General features: G+C 49.6%; 1 long non-coding RNA gene across 1 annotated transcript in view; it reads right to left on the bottom strand.

The window, feature by feature from the left end:
• Positions 1–3,096: 3,096 nt before the first annotated feature.
• Positions 3,097–11,960, bottom strand: part of LOC105707625 (uncharacterized) — a 43,830-nt gene continuing 34,966 nt past the window's right edge. Inside the window, exons 3-4 of the long non-coding RNA XR_010342635.1 lie at positions 11,248–11,298; positions 3,097–3,332 (exon numbers count right to left, since the gene is read on the bottom strand). This is a non-coding gene — a long non-coding RNA (uncharacterized LOC105707625). The remainder of the gene's footprint in view (positions 3,333–11,247; positions 11,299–11,960) is intronic.

The following is an 11,960-nucleotide window of genomic DNA, read 5'->3' as shown; positions in this document are numbered from 1 at the left end:
TCAGTAGTGGGATCGCACCTGTGAATAGCCACTGCACTCCAGCCTGGGCAACATAGCAAGATCCCATCTCTAAAAATAAAATAAAAATAAAGGGAACCATGATTTATTTTAGAGACCCAAGTCTCTAAGTTTTCTTAGGCCTGGCCAACGAGGGACAAAAATGGGGTCACTGGAAGAGCCAACCTGAGAATAAAGCCAACAGGGAGAAAAACAGCTGAGATATGGAGAAGGCCAGTTCATATAATGTTATTAATCTCCTGGATCAAGCTATGCCTGAAGCTGGACCTTTCCATTATCAGTTTCATGAGTTAGTTAAATCTCTTTTTTGATTGAATCAGTCTGGGTTGGATTTCTGTCTTTTTCAGAAAACAGAAAGAGTCCTGACAAGCCTGGACTTAAAAGGGCTGCCACGTGGCTTGAAGGATTTAAGCAGACAATAGTCAGGAGACCCAAAGGTAGCTGCTGGCCACTGGCATTATATGTACATGTGTAATTAGCCTTTTGTCACTGTCTTCTACAGCCATTTCAAAGACACATGGCTAACAGCCAGTTATTTACATTGAGGAATCAGTTTTAATTCCACTCCACGAAGACCCTGAAGCTCACTCCATAGGACTGTTTATGATTTATTCTTTCTTCCCAGGTTGCCCATAACTGAAAGGCCACACACTTCAGAGCCAGATGGATCCTGGCCCTGCCATATACTAACGGTGTGACATTGGTTAATTTACTTAGCCTGATTCTGATTTCCTTGTACATGCAATAATTTTGTCTACATTCTTGGTTTCCATAAAGATTCAAATGTATATGTAAAGAGCCTTAGTTTGTAGCATGTAGCTGACCCTCCAAAAGAAGTAGCTGATTATACTACTGGCCACATGACTGAGCCCTCTCTAAGTGCTAGGCCCTGGACTAAGGGTTTTTACAGGCATTATTTCATGCAGTCCTCTGAACTACCCTGGGAGGTACGCCCTCCTGTGCTCCCCAGGGGGAAGGTACTTAAGTCCTTCACATATGAAGGCCTCACTAAATCCTCACCATGGTGGGAGTACAAAGAGTTCAAGGCGTGTGACCAAGGCTGTGCAGCTCTATTCCCTATGTCCTTGCTCCATTGCTGGGCACCACTGCCCCTCCAAACAGGGCAGTCACTGAGATGATGGTGGGACAGTGTGACGTTCCTTGGACTCCATCTGCCTCAAGGCATAAACAGAGAGCAGAATCCAGGCAATGGAATGGAACCCTATCTACATTTGGGAGTAGTTTTGTGGTGAGGAGAACCTCACGAACAAGTACAGAGCCAAGGCAGGCGTTAGGGACCACCAGGCTCCAGCCTGCCACAGCATCTGGAAGGGACAAGCCAGCAGCATGCTGCCACGTTCCTGACCCTGCTAAGGACTCTTACTGGCTCCTGGGATGGGGACCTCAGCTCTGGGATGTCAGGTGTTATAGTGAATCCCATGTTTCTCTTCAAAGATTCAGTATTCAGTCTCTTATTCTTTAATTCTCTATTTTAAAGTTTAACTTCCTTGTCATTCCAGTAAACAACCTTCTCCACCAGTTCTAATCAGTAATTCACATCTGCTCCCCGTCTCCCTCCTCCTCTACCCTGACTCATCTTGGTCACCTGATCACTCCCCGGCTACCTGCTCTGACATGCTGGTTACTATCCTTCCCACCCTGCCACTCCAGCTCGGACCTGCTCTTTTTAAAATAGCCAATCAGGATTAGTCTAGCTTGTGCGGTCTAACCCTAACCAATAGGGGACCGACACAGCAGTAGGGATGACCCCGTCAGGCATAAGTATTCTTTCCCCGCTTGCCCAAGTGTGTGGTGGACAGGCCATCATTACTCTGTCCGTGTGCCCTGCACCCTTCTATAGAAGTAAACTGCCTGGCTGAGAGGACTTATCTTTGAGTGCTATTTCTTTTGCAGCATCGAAATTTTACTTACAACACCAAGGCAAACCCAGCCACATTCCTGACCCTGCGAAGGACACTTACTGGCTCCTGGGATGCGGATCTGGGCTCTGGATGTCAGGGAAAACCCAGATGGGGTTGCCGCCAACAGGAAGTGACTGCTGGTTCTCATGGAAGCAGGTATCTGGGATTAGCAGAGTCATTGCCAAGGACAATGAGCCTGCGTCCCAGCCTGTCAGCTAGGAAGTGCCAAGCAAGGGACCAGCAACAAAAGGTGCAGTCATGAGCAAGACACAAGAGCAGTGGAAAAGGCCTGAGGTTTTCCGCTAGGAAATGGGAGGCCTTCCCGGAGCTGATCAACTTGTTCATACCGTGGAGCTGACTGTAACCAACACAACAAGCCAGAAAGTAATGACCTACAAGATATTCGTGGTGTACAAAAATTTTCCCACAGAAATATACTATGTATCAAGCTAAGTAAATGTCTGGAAACCTGGAAAGCCCCCAAAACTGGTAGAAGCAGCTTATTTTCTTTATTCTTTTTTTTTTAAACTATTTCACAAAAAGAGCTAGAAAAAAGCCATGTTTCTTGGATTTAATTTTGTTCACGCAAATTTTCTTTTTTTAAAAAAAGAATAAACTGCCACCATCTAATCTAAGGTAACCATGAAACTGTCACAGTGACTCTTTTAAAAGTTGTCTGTAATTGTGTGACTTGGAAAATTAATTTCTTTCCAGATGAAGAAACCCGAGGCTGATCTTATGAGTGAAAATTATTGGTAACCCCCTCAGGAGGCAGCTCGAACAATGAGAAGGGGCGGAGGACCGTGTGGGACCTGCAGGCAAACACAGGGCTGCTTGCAACTTGCCTAAAATAGAAAATAGAAGTTAGCAGCAGCTTCCCCGCCCGCCAGGCCCCTCTTTGGAAGGCTCTGAGGGGAAACAAGTACCGTGGCAGGATACTGCCCCAGAGCCACTCTGGAGATGGGCAAGAGCCCCTGGGGCAGTTGGAGAGAAACGAATCCCCACCCCCCACCCCGCCTCCTCTATCCCACCTCTGGGGAGCAGGTTCACCCACTAGACTCGCCTCCACGTGCTGATGCCCTTTTCCTTTGCTCTGCTGAAAAAGTCAAACCAGTTACTGTTTTGGTTCTTTTTTAAAGGTCTTCGAAGAATGACACATATTACACGAGCTTTATTTGGAGGAGTCATTGGCGAGGTGATGTGCTCTTCACCATGGACAAGCTTTGGCTCTGAAGCGTGAAGGACCAGGGCTCGAATCGCAGCTTGGTCACCTGCTGTCTGGGTGACCTTCGCCTTTCTGAGCTCCGCAGGGTAAGAGACTTAGAAACATCGGCTTCCATCCCCTTCAGGCCACGAGAAGGCAGGTGGCTGGCTGCACATCACCAGGTTCACCTGAGAGGCTGGAAAAGCCGGGGTGAAGGGAGGAGTGAGGAAGAGAGGGAAGAGGGGAGGAAAATACCCGAGACGACATTGATCCCAAATTGTACCTTTTGAATTACCTTAGTAACTTGCACCCCAATGGCACAGCTCATCTTAACACAGATGCCCGCACCCCGCACCCCGACACCTTCCCCCACCCCGTGCGCTCCCAAATGCTTCACATGAAATCGACATGGCAAAGTCACACGCTCAAACTGAAACGGTTTTCCAATTCTGGAAGCTTGACTAGCCATAAAAAGGTTTTGTTTTCTTCTTTTCCCCCTCCTTCCCTGCCTCAGACGCCGCCCCCTCCCCCGCCCCCACCTCCTCCCCACTCACAGGAGCCGATCGGCGCCGGCGGCAGAACCTGCGGGCCTGTTTACCAGAGGCTGCTCCGCGGCGCTGCCCGGCACCGCCCCCTGCCGGCGGGAGTCGGGGCTGCTGCCGCGTGCGGGCCGGCCGCTGCGGGCCGATGACCCAACGCCGCAGGCATCCGAGGATAACCTTTCCCCTTTCTTTCCAAGACCAAATAAGGGGGCTCTTCCCTCGGCGCGCTGGGCCCGCTGCGGTTAGGCCAAGGGGCGTGGAAAGGAGGATCCGGGAACGAGGCTGACAGTCGGCAAAACAACCGACCACATTGTTCCCGCGGCGCCCGGCCTCCCCCTCCTCTCGCGGGCCCGGCTCGTGCCCACCCTGCAGCCGCCGTCACGCGGAGCCGGGCGGGATCGGCGCGAACCCGGACCCCGCCGGCAGCCCCGCCAAGCCCTCCGGCCCCTTCCCCACCTCCCGAAAAGAAGTGCAGGGCAGGGTGCCCGCGGGCCCTCGTGCCGGTGCACACCCTCCAGGCCCGCGGGGCAGCAGACCCGGGACCCTGGCAAGGGCCAGGCCGGACCGCCTGGCCTCAGAACCCTGGCATCGCCCCGAGGGAGGGAGTCACTGGTGGTTGACAGTGTTTGGTAACCACAGAAACCGAGATCTGACCTATATTTTCCAACATGGCCTCAACGCTAGCTTTCCTTCTAGAAATCAAAGTGAGAGGATCTGACTTGCTACTAATTTTCCTCCTGCTTTATATTCCAAAAGCCACCCGGAAGGCTGGGAGAGTCAGGAAAGCTCGCTGGCGGTGTGGATGGCGGGTGAGGGTCCCCGGGGCTCCAGTTAGGAGGCAGGGGCTGTCCCCCTGCCCACCAGCGGCCGGTGCATTTCTGGAGGGCAATTGGATATTTATCAGGATTTAAAATAAGCGCACTGTTTGATGATTTCATTCCGCTTCCCGTGTTTATCCTAAGTAGGTGCTGAGAAGGGTGCACAGAGATAGACATTCTAAACACAAAGGATGGCCACAGTCCTGCTTAACAGTAACGGTAGTTGGCCTTAACTGAGCATTTACTAAGTGCTAGAAACTGTTCTAAACATTTAAAAAATAGCTACTCACAACACATCTCTATGCCTCGAGGACTGTAGTGTGTGTGTGTGTGTGTGTGTGTGTGTGTGTGTGAGAGAGAGAGAGAGAGACAGAGTCTCACTGTCGCAAAGGCTAGAGTGCAGTGGCATGATCTCAGCTCACTGCAACCTCTGCCTCCCGGGTTCAAGAGATTGTCTTGCCTCAGCCTCCCGAGTAGCTGGGACTACAGGTGTGCACCACCACACCCAGCTAATTTTTTGTATTTTTAGGAGAGACAGGGTTTCACCGTTTTAGCCAGGGTGGTCTCAAACTCCTGACCTCGTGATTTGCCTTCCTCGGTCTTCCAAAGTGCTAGGATTACAGGCATGAGCCACCGCACATGGCCAGGGACGGTATTGTTAATATAGTCAGCCCTCCTTATGTGTGGATTCAAGCAACTGTGCACGGAAAATACATTTTTTTTAATTCTGCAAAGTTCCAAAAAGCAAGACCTGAATTTGCCATGCCCAAGTACTAAAACATTGAATCCACGAGAATGAAATGAACTGTTGGCATTGTGTGGGGTATTATAAGTAATCCAGAGGGCCAGACATGGTGGCTTACGCCTGTAATCCCAGCACTTTGGGAGGCCAAGGCCGGCAGATCATAAGGTCAGGAGCTTGAGACCAGCCTGGCCAATATGTTGAAACCCCATCTCTACTAAAAATAAAAAATTAGCCTGTCATGGTGGCATGTGCCTGTAGTCCCAGCTACTAAGGAGGCTGAGGCAGGAGAACTGCTTGAACCTGGGAGGTGGAGGTTGCAGTGAGCCGAGATCGTGCCACTGCACTCCAGCCTGGGCGACAGAGTAAGACTCCATCTCAAAAAAAAAAAAAAAAAAAAAAAAAAAAAGATATAATGAATCCAGAGAAGATTTAAAGTATACAGTAGTATGTGTGCAGGTTATATACAAATATCACACCATTTTATATAAGGGACTTGAGCATCTGTGGATTTTGGTATGGGACGCCCGGAACCAATTCCCATGAATACTGAGGGACAGCTGCACCTCCACTTAATAGAGCAGGAGCCTACTCAGAGAGGCCAGGTTTCTGCTGACCATCACTCAGCCGGGAGTGGCAGAGCCAGGACTGATGCCACGCTCTGAGGCTCCAGAGTCTGAGCCCTTGACCGCAACACTAAATGTTTATCGATGGGGATTTGATTAATTTAGAGTACATCCGTATAATGGAATATTCTCCGGCCGCTTAAATGGCGATGTAGATTGGGAATAATTGGCATGGAAAAGTGTCCATGGCGTATTGTTGAGTGAAAACAGCTGGTTATACAAGCGTGTGCCCACGGGATCCCACAGCTGTGCAGAAGGGAGCCTACGGCTGTGCTAACTGCGGTCACCTTTGGGCAGTAGAATTTCAGGCGGCTAATTTTACAGGTATGTTTTCTGCATTGTTGAACTTTTTTTTGTTGTTGTTGTTAATCACAGTCTAGGCTGTGCTCAAATCTCACGTTCTTCACATAAGCCTTTCCTGATCCCCAAAGTTGGAAGCTGCAGCTCCCCATGCTCCTGACAAGTGGAAACTTGTGCTGGAAGATTATTCAGCGGCACGAGCATGTACCTGTGCTGTCAGCTAAACCATGAACTCGGGAGGGAGGGACAGATTGTTTCATCTTTTTCGGTATGCCACTTTGTACATTACATGGTACTTTACCCACTGCAGGATTCAAATATGTATCAGTAATGTGGTATAACCCAATGGTGATGGAGCGGTCCACAGAAAAATTCATTGCATTATTAGTTGTTTGAGAGCTGCTTCCATTAGCTAGGTGATAAGTTCCTTGGGGACAAAAATGTACCTGACCCTTTCCTATCCTGGCACTAGGGCAGTGCCTGCACCCAGTAGGTGCTCCATAAATGTTTGCTAAGTAACTAAGCCAAGGCTGGTCTGCCCCAAGCAGCCACCCTTCTTGAGGAATCAAAATGCGAGCTTCTTTGCTTTTCTCAGTCGCCTCTGTCTGTCAAATGATTAGTCACCCATATGAAGCAGACTCCTCAGCTTCATATAGGTGACTATGGTTAACACAGCAGAAAAGGGAAGCTCTTGAAATGGATGGGAAGGCAGGAGAAGAAGGCTTGGAAATTGGGCAGGAAATGAAGGTAGGCAGGCAAGAGGAAGACCTGGCCAAAGTCATGCCAGGGAGGGGCAGCTGACTCTGACACCCTTGGGCACTGCCACCTCCCCCACTAGATCTCATCCACCCTGCCATGGCCAGATGCTCCTGCAATACATGGATTCTGTCTTGTTCCTGTGTCTTGGGTCGCTGGCCTGAGAGTCAGGGCCTCAGAAGGAGGATCAGGTGTCTAAACCCAGGTGCCGTGCCTGGTGGTTGGACTGGGAAACGTATCAGCTTGCTCACGAGTGGTAAAAGCCCTGGTTTGTAGCATTTGCTGACTTCCATGGTGAAGACATTCTCGCCATCACTGATTTTTGTTTGCCAACCATTTAACAACCCGCTCAAAGGATTCCCGAGAATTTAAAAGTTGATGCTGTTGGGCTTGTGAGCTGTGCTCCAGCATAGTTCTATGTGTACCCCATTGTCTGAGATTCCTACAGTAGGGAAAACCCCCTGGAAAGGAGGCGGGAAGGATGCCACGTAGCCCCATAAATCCAGCACATGTCCATATCTGGGAGCAATCCAGGGTATTGTGGCAGGGGCGCTATGCACCCCAAAGTGTGCTAGCCCTTCTACTTGTTAACAGGAGCTTTCAGAGATAATACCCAAAGGAAGGTGAGCGATGAAATTTAAGATTGTGGGACAGGTCAGTGGGGGAGATGTCTGAAGGCAGAGGTGGATGAGGGAGAGATGTTTAGATCTGTGCCTTTCAGATCTCAAACAGTGTCCCTGCTATACCTCCAAGAACAAAGACTCTAGTCAGGTGCAGTAGCACACACCTGTAATCCCAGCACCTTGGGAGGCCGAGGTGGGCGGATCACGAGATCAAGAGATGGAGACCATCCTGGCCAATATGGTGAAACCTTGTCTCTACTAAAAATACAAAAATTATCTGGGTGTGGTGGTGTGCACCTGTAGTCCCAGCTACTCGGGAGGCTGAGGCAGGAGAATCACTTGAACCCGGGAGGCAGAGGTTGCAGTGAGCCAAGATCGCATGACTGCACTCCAGCCTGGTGACAGAGTGAGACTCTGTCTCAAAAAGAAAAAAAGGGAGGGTGGAGAATGGGCTGCTTCTTGGACAAAGAGGGCAAGATATGCCAATGTTCATTTTCATCATGATCTGGAACCTTAAGAGATGTAAGAACACAGTAGGAAGTGAGGTGTGATGTGAGTCTGCAAGTGCACCCTAAGGGTGAGGGATCTAAGACAGTGGCTGCTGGGAAGATAAGGCCAGAAGAAACCATGCTGTGTCCTGTCCCGTCTCACAGGCTAACCATGTTCAGTGCTGGGCTCTACACTGAGTCATCTAATGTCTTTCCATCGGAGTCGTGCAGTGAAAAGGCCCGCTGTGGAGACTGCCTCCCTGGCCTTCCACCTCTGCTTCCGCTTTTTGTTGTTGTTGCTGTTGTCTTTTTGTTTTGAGATGGAGTCTTGCTCTTGTTACCCAGGCTGGAGTGCAGTGGCTCGATCTTGGCTCACTGCAACCTCCACCTCCCGGGTTCAAGCGATTCTCCTGCCTCAGCCTCCTTAGTAAGTGGGACTACAGGCGTGTGCCACCATGTCCAGCTAATTTTTATATTTTTAGTAGAGATGGGGTTTCACCATGTTAGCCAGGATGGTCTCAATCTCCTGACCTCGTGATCTGCCCGCCTTGGCCTCCCAAAGTGCTGGGATTACAGGCGTGAGCCACTGTGCCCGGCCAGGGAGGAAACATTGTCTATTCTCCTCTGCTCTCTGTGCTATCCTCTCTGACCCTTCCAGACCTGTCCTGATCCCCTAACAGGGTATCTATCTTCCTTCAGGAAATGCCTCATTGAGTTGCCTGAAGAGTCCCTTATTTATTATTTTTTGAGATGGAGTCTCACTCTGTTGCCCAGGCTGGGGTGCAATGGCGCGATGTCGGCTTACTGTAACTTCTGTCTCCTGGGTTCAAGATCAGCCTCCCAAGTAGCTGGGATTCCAGATGTGCACCACCGCGCCTGGCTAATTTTTTTGCATCTTAAGTGGAGACGGGGTTTCACCATGTTGGCCAGTCTGGTCTCAAACTCTTTACCTCAGGTGACTCGCCCACCTTGGTCTCCCAAAGTGCTAGGATTACAGGTGTGAGCCACCATGCCTGGCCTATTTATTTATTTGAGACGGAGTCTCCCTCTGTCCCCTAGGCTGCAGTACAGCGGCACTGTCTCAGCTCACTGCAACCTCCACCTCCTGGGTTCAAGTGATCCTCCTGCCTCAGCCTCCCAAGTAGCTGGATTACAAGCATGGGCCACCCACACTCGGCTAATTTTTGTATTTTTAGTAGAGATGAGGTTTCACCATGTTGGCCAGGCTAGTCTCGAACTCCTGGCCTCACGTGATCCACCCGCATTGGCCTCCCAAAGTGCTGGGATTACAGGCATGAGCCACCACACCCATCCAGAGTCCCTTTATTTTAAAAAACACAATAAAAATGTCCAAATACTGAGACATAGAGAGACTAGTACAATGCACCTCCATGTAGACATCATGAAAGACGTTTTCTGTGGTTGTACTGTGTAAGAACAGAACTACCATGCTAAACTCTGCAAAAAGTCAGTCCCATCTTATCTGTATGAGAGCCTTATTATTATTTGTTCCATTTTATAAATGAGGAACTGAGACCCAGAGAAGCTAAGCGACTTGGCCAAGTTCACACAGCTAGTGAGGACAGAGCTGATGGCACATCTGCCCCTGGCAGGGCCACTGAAGGGTGCTACAGCCTCAGAGGTGGATGGAGCTTGGCTGGAGGCTATGACAGGGAAGGGGGCATGTCCGTCTTGTTTTTTGTTTTTTGTTTGAGACAGAGTTTTGCTCTTGTTGCCCAGGCTGGAGTGCAATGGCACAATATCAGCTCACCGCAACCTCCACCTCCCAGGTTCAAGCAGTTCTCCTGCCTCAGCCTCCCGAGTAGCTGAGATTACAGGCATGTGCCACTACGCCCGGCTAGTTTTGTATTTTTATTAGAGACAGGGTTTCTCCATGTTTGTCAGGCTGGTCTTGAACTCCCAACCTCAGGTGATTCGCCTGCCTTGGCCTCCCAAAGTGCTGGAATTACAGGTGTGAGCCACTGCGCCTGGCCATGTGTCTGTCTAGACAAGGGGCTAGCCCCTGTGAGCTCGGCTCCCCTTATAGCCTGCTTTGCTCTGAGCCCGGGCGTCACTTATCGGGAGCTAGAGGAGGAGGCAAAATCCAAGAAATCTTATCCCCAAAGAGGGACCGCGGTGAAATGCAATAGTGTGGGTGCATGGACATTCATTTGCCATTTACGCCAGCATTTATTCATTCACCATTTACTGAGCACTGACTCTGCCCCAGCTCTAAAAATACAAACATGAGTGAGCCAGGCCAGGCCCATTGGCCCCTTGCCCTGTAGGGGAGACTCCTGCCTCTCTGGCTGACTGGCTAGATGATCTCAAATGCCTTCATTGGAGTCACTGTTTCCTCACCTGTGAAACAGGGATAATGAGCTATTGAATTGTGCACTTTAAAGTGGTTAATGTTGTTATAGGAAGTTTATTTCAACTTTTAAAATAGGCAGAGTGACAGCCTCTGTACAGCAAGACTGTTGTGAAGATGAAGTCAGCTCACACACATAGATGAGTGGGACCCCCTACCTCCTTCCACACCCATGGGCAGGGTAAGATTCCGAGTACTGAACAACCTGGAAGGCAGAGGCAGCAGTCAGGTCAGAACCAGGTTGGCCAGTGAGCTCAATAGGGCCTTGGTGTTGCTACGCTTTCAGATGGATCCCTAGACAGCTCTGCTTAGTGGGTGCTCTTTGGTCTCATGAGTAGGTTTCCAGCCAGGCACAGTGGCTCATGCCTGTAATCCTGGCACTTTGCGAGGCTGAGACTGGCAGATTACTCGATATCAGGGGTTCGAGATCAGCCTGGTTAACACAGTGAAACCCCGTCTCTACTAAAAATACAAAAATTAGCCAGGCGTGGTGGTACACACTTGTAATCACAGCTACTTGGGAGTGAGGCAGGAGGATAGATTGAACCCAGGAGGCAGAAGTTACAGTGAGCCGAGATCATGCCACTGCACTCCAGGCTGGGTGACAGAGCAGAGTGACATTCCATCTCAAAAAACCAAAAATTAAAAAAAAAAATGAGTAGGTTTCCCAAAGGGAAAGTGGAGGCTGGAGTGCAGATCGTGCTGCTGGTCGCTAGGGCTGGAAGCACGTGTGGGTGGACTCCACTCCTAACCCCCATGCCCATCCCTTCTAATACACCCACCTTGTAAGTGCAGCGTCAAGAATACCTGGAGAGTAATAACAGATCAGAGACATACCCAGATCCTCCTCTCGTGCTTAATGCCTGTGTCTTTCACTCCAGTGGGTTCCTGCAAGAGAAAGAACAGTTTGCTCCTCTCGCCTTGGTAACGAGCTCTTCCTAAGGACCTGCCACGTCCAAAGTTCCCACAGAACGTTGCATGGGTTCCCATGTACCTGCTGGAGGGGAGAGGTGTGAGCAGGAGCTTTGCCCGGTACTGCTACGAATTAACCTGAAATAAATTAATTTGTTCTGTGCTAGTTACAGGAATGTTACAAAGCTTCTTCTTTTAAAGTGGCAGCAAATGTCTTCTAATATTAATGAGGATGATTCTGGGGAAAAAAAAGTCTCTAGAAAGGTTTTTTCTTCTTCCAGAATGTTAGGCTGTCTACGTCTCATCACTCGGGGAAGGTTCTCTTTCTCCTGCCTCTTCCATGTTATTAAAAACCAGTTTGTTCCCACGTGCATGTGTGGCTATAAGATTAGACCACATGCAAGAAATTCAACAATTGGAACTGGGATTGGAATTGGGGTCGGATTGGGGAGAAAAAAGTCTGCCAGCTCTATTTGCAGAAACCCACATGGAAAGATAAATTGCACTGGGAAACTCTGTCAAGTGAAATATTAATGCATCATTGTGAAGTATTCTAAATCACATTCCTCAATATCATTTTCCCCATTTGGCTGCTACCAGTAAATTGAGATATGTGATCCTATAGTGTAGTGCTGCTC

The sequence above is a fragment of the Aotus nancymaae genome, unplaced genomic scaffold (genome assembly GCF_030222135.1).
Source record: "Aotus nancymaae isolate 86718 unplaced genomic scaffold, 86718_ANA_hifiasm-v0.15.2.pri h1tg000014l, whole genome shotgun sequence".
Classification (NCBI taxonomy): Eukaryota; Metazoa; Chordata; class Mammalia; order Primates; family Aotidae; genus Aotus; species Aotus nancymaae.
Note: the sequence above shows the minus strand (reverse complement) of the source record. Positions and strands in the feature narration are given on the sequence as shown.